This window comes from Abrus precatorius, unplaced genomic scaffold (assembly GCF_003935025.1).
Source record: "Abrus precatorius isolate BTA unplaced genomic scaffold, Abrus_2018 Scaffold11, whole genome shotgun sequence".
Classification (NCBI taxonomy): domain Eukaryota; kingdom Viridiplantae; phylum Streptophyta; class Magnoliopsida; order Fabales; family Fabaceae; genus Abrus; species Abrus precatorius.
In genome coordinates this window covers 25,511,308-25,526,807 of record NW_020874303.1, presented here as the reverse complement: position 1 = coordinate 25,526,807, position 15,500 = coordinate 25,511,308, and positions in this window count along the sequence as shown.

Sequence of the window (15,500 nt, the reverse complement as noted above, 5' to 3'; positions counted from 1 at the left end):
AGTTGGCTTAGTCCTTCTATGTGTCTCATCTGCACCTCATTAATTGCTCAGAAACATAAACGAATCTTATCTACGACAATTATTAATGTATTAAAACTTGGTTATATACTGATTGTTCTGCTTAGGTTATATATATATAACACATTAAAGTATATATTATTTTGTTTCTCTGTCGCCAGGTCTTCATGCATACCAAACCCGGATCAAAGACGTACTATTTCCAAGCTTACTGAACGAAGGTAAGAACTTCATTCGTTCCCTGATACTTTGCTTTGTTCGTTACTATCATAGAGAATTTTTTAAGAACAAAAATTGTTGTTTGACAAATAGTGATAATTTCCTTATGAAGTGGGAAGGAATATTTCCTTTTCAAAATCTGAACTAGTTTATTCATTAATTTTTCATGTTCTGTGATTTGAAGTAGGTTTAGTGTTATGCTATAAATGTTTTAATCATTTAAACGTAAGGTTTTAATAATAATAAATTGTAATTCTTTATAATTTAAAAATTATTTGCTATAAACACTGGTAAAATCAATTACCTAGATTCATCTTCTTAGTTTCTATTTGTTGCTGCAAATACAAATCACATATATGTTTATGAAACGCAGATAAAACCACTTTTTAAAAAAGATAAAACACAAAAACATAACATACCAGAAAGTTGACAACGCCAGATGTTATTCCCAAAATTTAGAAGCACGCAGTAACATTGTAGATGTAACTCTTCTAGTGTAAGAAATATATTTTGAAGAATTCAAAATCCTTTTCTTTTTGTGAAAAATCAAATTACATAATTCTGAATTATTTTTTTTAGTTATTTAATGATATCTGATATGACTGTCTAGTTTAAAATTCAAGTTTTGGAGATTTGGTTTTCTCATAAGATTGATTGAAATGAGAACCAAAAATAGTTGTCGATATATTTCAAAATGGAAATCATATTTCCTGACCTGCCAAATTGTTGGACATTAAAAATGACAAATCATCTTTAATTTTTATATACATATATAATATATAAATATATATTTTAATGTATTAATTTATATTTTTATACTTTTAAATATACTAACTAATGTCTTACTGATCAAAAAGTTGAAATAAAAATTATTAAAAATCTCATTAAAATATATTAAAAATATATTTCAGAAAAAAATATTTTGAGTCTTTTAACCAGAACCTTGCAAAAAGATGGGAATAATCAAAGATGGGCAATCGAGGGGAAGGGGGAAGGGGGAAGGGGGAAGGGGGAAGATGCTCCAATATAATAAACTTAGAGGAAACACAACTTATCAAAGTAGAGAGAAGAGTGATCGATGTCTATCTATCTTTATTTTTAAAAAATAAACTAAAAGTTCCAAACTATGCTGAGATATTATTACTTTTCTATTAGCGTCAGATTTTCTGAATTCTGAGCGTTTCGGAACTAGTAGCAATATTGTCCTGCATTAAAGTTAACGAGATTTTGTTATTATTCGAAAGTTTTAACCTCAGTTTAGGTTGAATTTAATAATAATTTATTAAAGAATATTTTTATAATTTAATATAATAATTGTTTTACATTATGCAAAAATATTATATGCATTTTAGTAAATTTTTAAAATTAAATATTATATAATATTGATATTTTATGTTATTGCCTGATTGTAGAGACAGATAATAAATATATTAATCTTAATTTTTAATATTAAACTAAATAATTAATAAAAAAAAGAATTAACTGAATAGTCGGTCAAGAACACGTGATTGAGATCTAGAACCAAGCAACGTGGCGCACTTCAGTTGGATGGGACCCTTACAACGACATTAGTCACGTGACGTATTGCGGTTCCGACTCACGTGGGTACTGTAAAAGCGGAATCAGGTGGGCAACATCACGAGAATGACTGACACGTGTCGTTATTAGGTGAGAGCTAAATCTGACGTTTCCTTAGCCAATGAAAAGGAGACATCCCTTGACAAAGTCACAAAGGCGGAAACATCTTCGCCTTGTCCGTGGAGGTCATTTTCGTCATTTAATCTAAACAAAAAGTGTGTGCACTTGCATTACTCCTCAAGCATTGGGACAATTAATTGCCTTTGAGATTATAAAAAAAAAAAAAAGAAACCGCCTTCCAATACTTTTTTTTTATTAAAAAATTACCAAAATATGATAATTTTAGAAAATTTACAAATGTATGAGAAAATTTTAAATTTATCAATAAAAATTTTATATTTTTAAATATTTAATATTATTTTATAATTTATCATCAACAATTTTATTTTTTAATATTTTTTAAAAATTATATTTTACTTCTTTTTATTTTATCTTTAAATTTTTATACTTACACTAATTTATATTTTAAATTTTTTTCAAAACTACTATATTTCAGTATATATTATTTTTAAATAATATATATAAAAAAATAATTCATTATTTTAATATTGTAAATATTTTATTTATTATACTTAAATTTTTTTATAAATTAAAAATACTAATAAAATATAATAATTAATATTATTTTAATTTTTATATAAATAGATAAATGATAATGAAGATTAATTAATTTTTCTTTTAAAAATATTAGTATATTAATTTTTAGAGTTGATTTTAAACCATCTTTATTTAAAAAATTGGAATCAAACGCTTAACGAAAGTAGGTGTTAAGAATTTTTATTTTTCATTTTTTATATAACATGTTTGTGATTTCAAAGATTATATGATGCTTGAATATTACTCAATTAAGATTCCGCGTGTCTCATCTTCGCAGAGAGGTTCGCGAAAAAAATATGAGTGTAGACATTTGCGAACTATTAGATGTTATAAAAATAAATATATACCACATATCTTTACTTTAAGATTTTCACACACACATAATATATATATTATTAATACATGACTTATGTCACGATTCATAATTTTTTAAAGAAATAATATAGAGTTCGTTTGTCATTTTAAAATGTGTTTGTAAATATTAATAAAAATTGCATGAAAATTTTTATCACTCATTTTTAAAATTTATTTTAACAATTTTTTTAATACAGTATATTAAACTATCAGTTTATGTATTAAAAATATTTAATTAAATTATTATATAAACGCACACCCTTAAATAAAAATAATTTGCTTTAGGGAATATCTTAGTGATATATTAATATAAATAATCTTTACTGTTCATTTTAAACCTTTAAGATTGTTTGTTTATGATATTAAATAGGCAATTCTCACATGGAATGTAATCAATTTAACAAGGATAACATTTTAAGAAATGTACTATGATTAAAAATATTATTTTTTAGTAGATTAAAAAAAATATTTGGTTATAACTCATTATTTATAAAAACGTTTTTAAAAAATGGAAATGATAGCTAGAAAAGTTTAAAATAGAAATTGAGTTATTGAAATTGAAATCTACAAGTTAAGTTTATATGATATTTTTTATTTTTTTTATAAAAATAGAAACTTAAATATATTTTATTTTTTATATTTTTAATCTTTTATTTTAGTTTCTTTCATATTTTTAATGATTTTTGTTTTTTTTTTTTAATTCAGCACTTTTGACTCTCCACAACTCTTAAATGATTACCTGACTACTAAAAAATCATCATGTATTAATTTTGTAATTTAATCACGTCAATTTTGATCCTTGATTTTTTTTTTTAATTTGACATTTTAATTCTTGATAACTCTTGAATAATTATATGACTTACTAAAGTTGTTACTATTTTTTTTAATTATGAAATCACGTTAGTTAAATGGATCAAATAAAAAAAATCATAAAAACATGACAATAAAAAATATATTGAAGCTAAAAATAACGTATTTATTACTTATTAAAAGAATGAAATAATAATTTTCTATAAATAAAAGACAGGAAAACATATTATTAAATCTTAAAATAAACATGAAAATATTATATTTTTCAAGTTATATTTTGAAAATAATTTTCCAAATAATCAAACAAAACACTTTAAGGAGTTTTTTTTTTTTTTTTTTTTACCAGACATGATGTAAGAAAATGAATATTAATTACCCGGTCACTTTTGTGTGTAGGTAGAAGCAAGTAATCTATAATAACATTATTTGATTTATTTTGTAATCGGATTTGTTCATGTATGATTTTTTTTTCCATGTCCATTTACTTGTACTTTCTTTTTAATTTATGATATAATAAAAGTGCAAGCACCCGATTACTTGTATTTTAATTTACCTTTGCACAAGCTTTGGACTTCAATTTCTTTTTGTTTCATTTGTTATTAAAATAAAATACAAGGCTGTATTTGTACGACTCACTTAGCTCCCAAAGCACATTACACACTATCACACCCCTTGGGTTGCCTTTATGAGGAGGCGAAAATCTTACCAATAATTATATATTTACATAATATTTTTTTTATTATAGTACATTACTTAATATATTTTTGTTTTCTTTTTTTATCTATCTTTTTTTTACCTCATATACCTTATTTTTAAGGTCCATGATAAGCATTATCTAATTCCTACTTTACAAGAACACGGAAGTGCTTAAAATCTAAAGAAACATTTACTAGTAACCTTAATGCTTTGTTAGGCATGGAGAGAAAATGAGGGAAAAGTAGAAAATACAGAAAATGTACTTTTAGATTCCATAATATGATAAATTATAATTAAAACAAAGATGCATTTTTTATTCATCTATTATCATTTTCTTTTAATGAAAGTGCTATTTTCATTTTAATAGGAAAAAAAAGTTCTAGGTGTTTCTCTCCCATTTTTGTTACTTGTTGGATGTGCATTTATCTCCTCAACATCTTTTATGCAGTGTGTATATATAATAGTCAAATGTCACATTATAAGCAAAAATTTAATTAATAAAAGAATACAAGGATATTCTAATGCATTATAAATATATTGAGGATTTATTTCCTAGACAAGCATGCAAAAATTAACGATGTTACTTAATGCATTAATTCTCAGGAACAAAGGCACCAATCTGAAAACTGTAAGCCAACCAAAACCCCATCTAAATGGGAAGAAAGCCAATATCATAACCTAATTATAATGAGATCCAAATTACAAAATTTATCAACAATTCCCTGTTTCAACACAACCTCATTGCGAAAGTTCTTCATTTCTTCCCCCTTTCACCAATCCTCTATCTAGCAAAAGTGATCTTCAAACTAATTAAGCTGCCCTTTATCATTCAAAGAGACTGAATGCATTCTAAACATGTTCATTATATATTTTCAAACATATGATTTTCAAAGTTTTGAATTTAAAAAAAAAATGAAGGATTTATCAAAATTAATTTTCAGGTCAAACACTAAAGTATAGAACAAAATTATGTGTGTGGGTGTGTACTTTTTCCAGCTTTATTAAAAAGATGAAACAAGAGTGAATGACCTTATCTTAAGCGCGCCATATGCTGGGAATCAATGTGACCATATTGTGTTGTGTTATGCGCATGATGATAAATTTAGCCAATTAAAAGTATTAATGATTACATGAAGGGGCCAATATGAAGTTTATTTGCAGTGGTGCATGTGGTGCAAAGCATGAAAGCACGTTAATGAGACAGAGTAGGGTAGTGAGGAACTCCATGTGGTTCAAACTAATTTGGATACAACCATCACATGTTATATATCTATTGTAGGGGCACAGAGTGGGGAACATTATATTTTGATACAAAGATTATTTATAAAAGTTAACTGCCTTATAATTTCAGCTGCTCCTGCATATGCTACACATAACATTCCAGCTTGTCATGGCTCACAACTCAGTGGTGAGAAGAAAAATCTAATGTTTTTGTGGGTCTCCACCTTCGTGAAGTTAAATTTTTTAAGGGAAAAAAACATTAATCATGAATTATGAAAAGTTTATAATTACAATACAAGTCTAAGTGTCTAATGATGATTAACATCATGTTAAAGTTGACATGACATGAGTGAATGAATATTCCAGTGACAGACTTTCTACCTCAAATTACTCTTAAACCCAGAATTTAACTAAATGTATTGAAAGTGTCAAAATATTTACATTATCATTAAAAAAAAATTGAATATTACAGTAATTATTTTAAAAACTATACTTAAGATGATACGAAAGTAATCTTCAAATGAAGAATTTTTTGGTTACTTCCGGTATATAATAAACTGAAACTATATTGTGTTAAGAAATATTTGAGAACTGACATTAGAGGTTTGCTAAAAAAATAGACCAAAAAGTATATATTAAATCACATATTTGACATTTTGTTCAACAAAAAAAAAAGTTGACATTTTGATTTCCTTAAATTTCTTTATCTTTAGAATAAAAACAATGTCAACTTGATGTCAATTTGAAAATCATGAAATGGATGACACTGACTTATAATTTAATGCTAGTTAATTTAATTGTGACTATTTTTTTTAATTTCATTTTGTAGAATTACGTATTTGTGTAAACTTGAATATATCTCTGGCATGACATGGTAAAATATTACTTAATAACATTAGAGAAACTAAATTCATATAAAATAATATATCGATTTGATTTATATAAGGGTAAGGCAACAACAAAAATTCTGTGCGATTATTATAATCCTAAAATGTTATATCTTAACGTTATTCAAATAATTAAAAAACATAACATTTAATCGCCTTCTGTAGTGGCCAAATATTCTTAAACTTTACGTCCAAGATTAACATAATAATAACTGCTAGTATTTGCTTATGGATTTTAAAGATGAATCTCCCAATATCAGAACACCTTTGTAATTGGCGTCTCATAAATGACAAAACCATGCCACTTCCAGCATGATAGACTTATACTTAGAACAATTAACAGAGAGGAGTCACACATGTCTCGTTTGCCATTATTAGTAAGGACAAAAGGACAAGTTACCTGTAAATAATTAGTGTCCCTATGGTTACTTAATTTCATACAGCTATAGTTGTACAATGTATACTAATGATATACACATGAAAATTAATTTTAATCACAAGCTAAACAAAAAATATATATAGTGTTCTATGTGTTAGGAATAATTTATTTTAAAAAATCATACTGTATTTTACTACAAAACTTTAAAAAAAAAATTTAAAATAATTTTTACCCATAAATATAATTTGAACATATACATTACATTAAAAAAAAAAGTCAACCTACTGTTGAAATTTATGGTTCATGTTACAGATAAGTGCAAAGCTAACTTTTCCCTTAAGTTTAAACTAGCTGAAAGTGATGCAATTGGCATCTACCTGCATGTAATCAATGAAAAATAATAAGAAAGAGAAATGTCAAATGTTAAGATTTCAATTCAATCCACTAAAGGACAATATACAGTAAATTAAATTAACTTGTACACGAGATGAAAGGAAAGGGGGGCTTGTATGGTGTGGAAATGGAGATATTTTTTATGACTTGAGATTAAGTATAAGTAGTTACTCATAAATGATAAAATTTTGACAAAACATTCAATATAAGTAGCTAGAATCATGAATTTTCGACCCCTTAATATTTTTTATTTTATTTTTATGAAAATGGTGTGTGTGAGAGAGAGAATCCATGTTCCATAACCTTACCAAGTTGCTTGTAATATGATTCTTCTGTCACTTTTACAGTACGACTACTTCTACGAGTAACCTCTTCATTCTCTTCTGAAGCAACCCAAAGCTGCCAATGCACGAGACAGTACAAACTGTAGGTTGTTGGCTTCGTGTTCATGCTTTTGTAGCACAAGTTACAATACTTTGCCTCACAATTTCAATACTTATATCATTTTTCTCTTTTTTATCTTTCTTTTTCAACAAATAAGAGTGAGGAAGACTCTAAAAATAAAAAACTAAAATAAAAAAGTGTTAAAAGTCATAAAGGTTCTCAACAATGAATAATCAAAGGAATTTAAAGACAATTTGCTACTTTAGAGCGACCATTTTTCTACTCTTCAGGAATAACTAATGATACTTTTTTTAGCAAATGGGGCTTATGATCAAAGCATGATTGTACACGTTGCTCGTATCAAATTGCACTTTTTTTTTCATAGATTGTGCCATCTCTGTGCTAAGAGGAACTCATTGAGCCATGATCTGCTTTATAAAACTATACCATAAACAAATATGAACGAGTGCTAAAACAAGGGTCTCTAGGACCCACTAATTAAAATAACTCACTGACCAACTTTATTCAGATATGCTAATTAATTTAAGTGAAAAAGAAAACTAGGTTGCATTGGTTTAAACATGTTCACATTCATGGGCCAAACACAACCAAGTCTAAACATCTGGATGGTTCTTATACTTTATGCATTGCATAATAAATAAGATTATAGTTCAACTAACCAAACAAAGCCACCCAAAGTACTGACAAAAGGAAAATCCTTATGGGATAGCATAATTTCTGATTCATTTATTTTCCTCCTTAGTTTTTATATAAAAAAATCAGTAGCAATTCAGTCTAAGAATATGATTTCATGACATATTTATCCTTGAATGAGACAGGTAGACACTCTTGGCTTGTGGTATTAAATTGGACCCCTCTCCTTATTAAATTTTTTTAGTTTGTTACCAATATAAATCATATTGTTATCTGGACCCGTGATGCGAGGTACCCCATAGTCTTAATATAATTGGGCCTTGTCAAAAATGGCACAAATGAATGTCCTTTTCAATTGGCCTACATCTTCCATTGTTCTTGGTCTACAAACCATGTACTCACTTGGTGCCGCACAAATGGGGTATTCTACCAAATATCCATCCCTACCACTACCACATCACCACATTTGCATTCTTATAGTTGGGGCATTAAAGTCATTTGAGAAGTTTAATTGTTGGAGTCCAAATGATGAAGAAATGAATAAAAAGCAATGTCACTGTCAATCATTACCATGAAAGTGTTGAGCAATTTTCAGTAAGGACCTTCACCTGTTGCAATGAATCATTTTGAACATATTATGTCAATTCGAAGGAAGATTGTTTTTCTTTCTTCTTTTGTTTTTCCTTTTATTTTCTTTCCTTTTTATGTATGGATAGTCCTTAGTAGTTGCCATACCGCTGTTTAGGGTCTGTACATGTTGGTCACCCATATACAAAATATCTTACAATAACTAATGTCTGTGTGAATATAACTGCAACAATTGTGTTTAAGAAAAAAATTAGATATTGAATTGAACACTAACAATAATTATCATACTTAATGAATTCTTGGATATTTATATATGAATTTAACTTTATGTATTATTAATGTAAAAATATGACTTTAAAATAAATTATTATAAAATTTAATTATTTTTGTTAATATAGCAATCTATGATTGAATATGGTATAAAATCAGTATATTTCAATTAAATTCTTCATGTATTTGAAATTATTACTCACTTTTTGATTAAAAAAATATACCTTTTTAATGTTTTTACAAACTACTAAATCCCTAAAATAAAATTGTTATTTTAATATTAAATTAATTGTGAAAAATAATAAACAAAAAATATTACTTATCAATGTAACACCCATTAAAGAAGATATTTAAATTATATAAATATATCTAGTTTTATTTTTGCCAGATATAAATATATCTATTAAATGTATGTGTGTGCACAAGTGGGCAGGTATGGGGCAAGATGTGTATTTTGTATTTTTCATTTTTTGGGTCAACTGCAAGATGTGTACATAATATGGACATCCATATCCACTAATTTATTTGGGTATTTATTTAGGCATGGGCCCAAATTCAATAGGTAAAAAAAACCTCACTTAACCATTTGATTCGGGTCCACTTGTCATCTTTAGCACGCATGTAGATACTGAGCCCAAAAAAATATATATGTAAACATATTATTATTATTATTATTATTATTATTATTATTAATAAGCACACTCTTTTTCTTCAAATTTTACTGTTTAATGCACATTGGGTACATTTGTTTGAGCATTACTTAAGACCACAGACCGAGCAAATAAAATTTAAAGAAAAAAAAAACTAAAAGGAATAAAGAATTAATAAGGAAGATAACATTATCCATCATTGTGGTTTATATCATTTAAGTTATATAGTAGTTCAACTGTATCAGACCAGCCACACATAGAAGTATATGAATCATGTAAATTTAAAATAATGCAAAAATATTATGATAATACTATTTGTCATTCACCATTTAAAATCCTTTTACTTTATTAGAAAATTTCTAATAGAAGGATTATTCGTTGAAGAAGAAATCACCATCTAACTTTTTACTTTTCCCTTGTGGGGAACAAATCAAACACGTAATCAATGACTTCTATAAACCATCAACCAAATCTTCATCATCAATTCACAATTTAGAAAGAGGTCATAGACTTCCCTTAAAACCACATGGTTACTAGCTATTGTCTTTATCTCACTTTCAACTTCAGCACAAAAATCTACTCTAGGAGGTAGTGCCACATAAAAGTCTCTTTCAAGCTTGCAGTTTCTCTATCAGAAAAGCCAATAAAATCCGTGTAACGTTGTCCATAATTCTTACTAGGAATCTGCAATACCCAATAAAGAAAATAAAATAAAACAGTGACTAATTAAGCAATTATTTAAAATTGTAAATTTTAGAGCAGATTAGGTGTTTGTAACCTAATATAGGATGAATTTATAGTTTCTCTTTTCTTTTCTTTTGTTATCCCATAGAACATGATTGTCTCTGTTTTCATAGAAAAAAAAGTGATGTACCTATCATATATAATTTTTGTGTGTATATTTGTAACATTAGTCTTATTTTGGATAATTTTTTAATCTTTAACCAAGTATCTCTACACTGTAAGACTAACCCTCATATCAGAAGTGAGAATTAGGTTTCAAATTGAGAACTTAAGATTCAAAACTATGATATTGATGAAAAAGTTTGCCTAAAATTATTACTTTAGATAATTTGAAACCATTTAAATGCAAACAATGTTTTATTTTCACATCACTAATTTGTATAATCATTCAGTGGCAGTGCTACGTATTACATTTTTACCATAGTAAAGGTAATCATCCTAAGATATATAAGAAATCATCATTACACTGACCTTGTTTATTGCTGTCAAATGAACATGGTATATAACAAAGGCCCCTGAAAATCCAATCACAATCAAGCCAAATGCAGCTATTGCCAAAATTTCGGGGCAGGTCTTTACCATTCGCATAAATCTATTGACATCCCTCAACATTCTCTGAAGTAGCCTCCAACAAAAGAAGACAATTTTGTGTACATAGAAAATAACGACGAATATCGCAAATTCCATCTAAATTGATGGTTCCTCTGCATGTACTAACATTAAAAAGTTATTATAAATCAAGATGAAAATTTTATTATCTAGGGAATGTTAAAGTTGTATGTAAATTGTAGTTAACCATACCACTCTAATGCATGGACCGATCCAAGGGTAGTGCTGATCGTATCACTTAACACAATTGTCAAAACTTGCACAATGGCAACTTTTAGGTGGCCCAAAGATCCTATAGACTCAACAATACTTCCAAATTCTTTTTCACCCCATTAACAATTACCTTTTGGTTCTATCTCTGGTACTAGTCTCTTTAGAAGTTTCTAGGTCCTTTCTAGGAAAATTTCAATGGTCGGTTGTGCTAACGACAATCGAGTTGATAAGAACCTACCTTAATGTAACAAAAATGGTGATGAATAATATGGCTTGAACCAATTATTAATGCAGCAAACATGGATACATTGATCAATTTGTTGAAACTCAATTACCTCTTCAAAAACAAAGGAAGTTTAAACATGTTTAACAATGATGTTGATTAAAGACCAAAAATGAATGTCAAAACATAACAATGAGGGCAAAGTGATGTGGCATATCTTTCGTAACACGTGGCAGAAATCTAACTTGAAAGAATTATAGAAGCAGTGGTCAACAACATTAACCTTCTTGGATCTAGACCACATATAAGTAGCCCATGGAAGAAAATGGATGAAAGAGCACAATTTTAGCGACAGTAACTTAACTCACATTGACACATAAAGAGGGTATACAAAAGTTGTCAACTTTACATTCTTCCTTGGCCTACTTGAAACACTCTAATTGTGTCCAATTTTTCAGTGACACCAGATTTTAGCAGTTGACCTTCACAAACCCTTTTCATTTTAATCAACTTCACCCTTGAAATACTCACCATACTCTGATTTCAATAACCATCCTTGTTCTCAACTTCAATTACTTTGTCTCTGTTGCATCTTTCAACATCTTTTTCTTCCACTTCCCCCACGTAAAGCAATGAATTTCATCTCTTATATTTCAATTTCGGTTGCTTTAGTTTCCTTTCCACAAAGTGAAAGCAATGAAATTAGTTTCGGAAACATAAACAGTTTGGCAAATAAATTAAATAACCAGTCATTCAAGCTATTATTAATATTGTTATTATTCGGTCAATCTAACTCTAGCTATCCACCTCCATATAACATATACCAATGTGAGTGCCCTTTTTAAATAAGAATATTTTTAAAAATTATTTTACATAAAAATATTTTAAGACCTTTTTTTTATAAGTTATGTTTCCTTAATATTTAACATTTATTTTTTTATAATTTTAAATTTTTGAAAGTCTACCTATTTAATTTAGTTAAGAAGATATTTATTATTAGTAATACAAATGTTTACTCTTTTTATATTTAAAAATAATCATAATATATATAATTTTAATTCAATAAAATATCAATAATATACAAAGATATCACTGATTTATTATTATTTCAGCCAAGTTAATTCCATTTTAAAGTTTTTTTTTTCTAAATTAAACTTTTAATATTTTTGGTCAACTGAACAAGCGGTAGCCCTGTTACAAGTAACGATTGGCCCAATGTGTTGAGGTGTAGCTTTACCCAATAAGCCCACCACGGCATCCATGGGTTAAAAGACACGATAAAATAGAAAATGGCCACATTATATGTTCACATATTCATAATGCTATTTTGAAATGGGGCCATTTTTCCATTTTATAATTGAACAGGAGAAAGTCGCGTATGTGCCAGTTAGTTTTTGGTCCACTCATGACATGCAACTTATTATATCACTGGTTTTATAGTTTTATTTTAAAGCATTTTTCAAGTATTGAAATGTTTGTAGTTTTTCTGAAAAATGAAAACATTGTAGTTGAAAATATCTAGTCAATCTAAAGATCTATTGACAATAATAAAACAAAAGTGCATAAGAAAGCTACATTCTGCAAATGGCATCCAAGTTATTTCTATACTTTTTTGGGTTAGAAAGGTGTTTCTGTACTAATAATGAACATTTTTCAACTAATAGGTTGTGGACTTCTTCCGTGCCCAGTATTAGCCAATTGTCTGGTCTATAGATATAATAAAGTTGTCTGATAGTATGTTTAGTTGGAGAGAGAAAAGTGAGGGAGAAGAGAAGCGTTTGGTCAAATGGGAGATCAAAGGAGGGAAAAAAAGAGCCAAGTATGTTCTAATCGAGTAAAAAGAGTTCAACTAAAGCGAGGAGATTAAGGGGAAGTGAATGTTGGGTTTTCTTTCTTAATAATATTTAATTACATTTTAAATGATGTATAAAATATTTTTAAAAATTTTTGTAGGATAATTTTTTTATTTTGAAACATAATTATAAAAATACAATTTATAGGATTAAATTAATTTTTATTATCATTATAAAACAAAATAAAAAAATAAATATGAAACATGAGAAAAATAAACCTTAAACATATATCTAACAGACAAACTGAAAAGAATATTTTGAATATTAATATGAGAATAATAAATCATAACCATATATCCACACGTAAATAGTTATATAATTATTTTTAAAATGTTATGCAATTTAAAATTTTAATTTTAATCAATCGTCATTAAATTTAATGAATAAATTTTATTTGCTCCACTCATTGTCCATTAAAAAAATATTATATCGCATCGCAACTCATTTCATTAGCTAGGAATTGAAAATAGAACTAAAATATTTTTGAAATCCAATTTAGGTAAGCAATTAAGGAATTCATTATAAGAGAAAAATAATATAAAAAATAAAACTTCTCTTATATTTTATAAATAAATTATCTCTTCAATTTTTAAAAAAAATGTAAATAAGAGTAGTTTTTAAAAAATAATTCTAATATTTTTTTTGTCAACTTATAAAAAAAACTTTTATTTATTTTGTATACTAATTTTTTTTATATATAAGAATTAAGTGAATTTCATTTGTAAAACACAAAGTAACCATCCGGCTGTTCAATTATGAGTCCTCGAAATCCAGAAAGTATGCAAACAAATGATACAAGTATGCAACTATTATGATTCAATCTCCAAAAGAAACCGAGCAAATTGAATATGTAACATGTAAACGTGTCTTGCATTTAACTGCTGACATGGTCGTGAAGCGTTTTACCGTCTGAAAGAACAAATAAAACACTGTTCAAATCCCAACTAGCAATTGTAGCTGCAGTTTAGTTACACTAAAACCAGAAAGACCTCAAGTTCACATTTAAACTGAGAATCCAGCCTATCATACTGCAACACTAACCAGAGCAAAACCAGCCACAAACTTTTTCTAGAAAACATTCATCCACGCGCAGAAGCATCCAAGAAAAAGCAAAATCTAGTGACCAGGTATTCATTCTAGAAAGAAAATTGTCTCCCTCAGACAGATTTTGTGAATGGTGTACTAAAATTAGATTCGTTATAATAATGATAATGGCTTCTAAACCAAAACAAGTTCTAGAATGGTGGAAAGTATATGATGCACATAATGATATCCTCGAGTCACTATCATGCTAAGCAGCAATAAGTCAGTAACAGATCAGACGCATCATAAGACAGTTACTTGTTAAACAAACATCAAGTTTAGATTGGCTGGAAAGGTAAATTATCTATTTGAAGTTCAAGTTACTCGTCTATTTCAAAGTTCAAACTATAAACCATGCCTTAGGTGATTAATCTGGCTATATGAGCAAAATCGCTTCTTCCTTTGCACGATCCATGTTTAACAACTTCCAGAATACAGACTAACTAAATATATTCATTCGTTTCATAAGCAATATTATTTATCAGATGTCAGCAGTCAATTAAACCTTGCATCTGTAACTAAGACCACATTGTCCCTTTACCTCTGTATATTTAGGAAATGAAACAGTTAATTTGTCAAAAAATAAAAATAAAAATCAACCTGCCATGCTTGCAAAATCAGCACCAAATATCAATTCGTCAACTAGAAATCTCCAGGAACAGTTAATTTGTGCATTAATTTAACTACTTGTGAAGAAATAAATGCATATGCCAAGTAAAACATGCTTAGAAAGGATTTAATAAATAAACACCCAACAGAACTACATAAAGAATAAAATTGAAAACAGATTATTAACAGGACCTCTAACCAAAACATTCCATGTCTAACAATCTTTCGTATCAGATTAACAAACAAGAACATTACTATTTACTACTTCACTAGAAACACAAAAAAGTAAATCACTAACATCACACATGCAGCACACCAAAGTAACACGTTAACTGCTATTGAAACAGAACCGTAATAAAGTTAGCATTAATAAATCACAGTACGGAGGCAAAAATCACGAACTAAAGG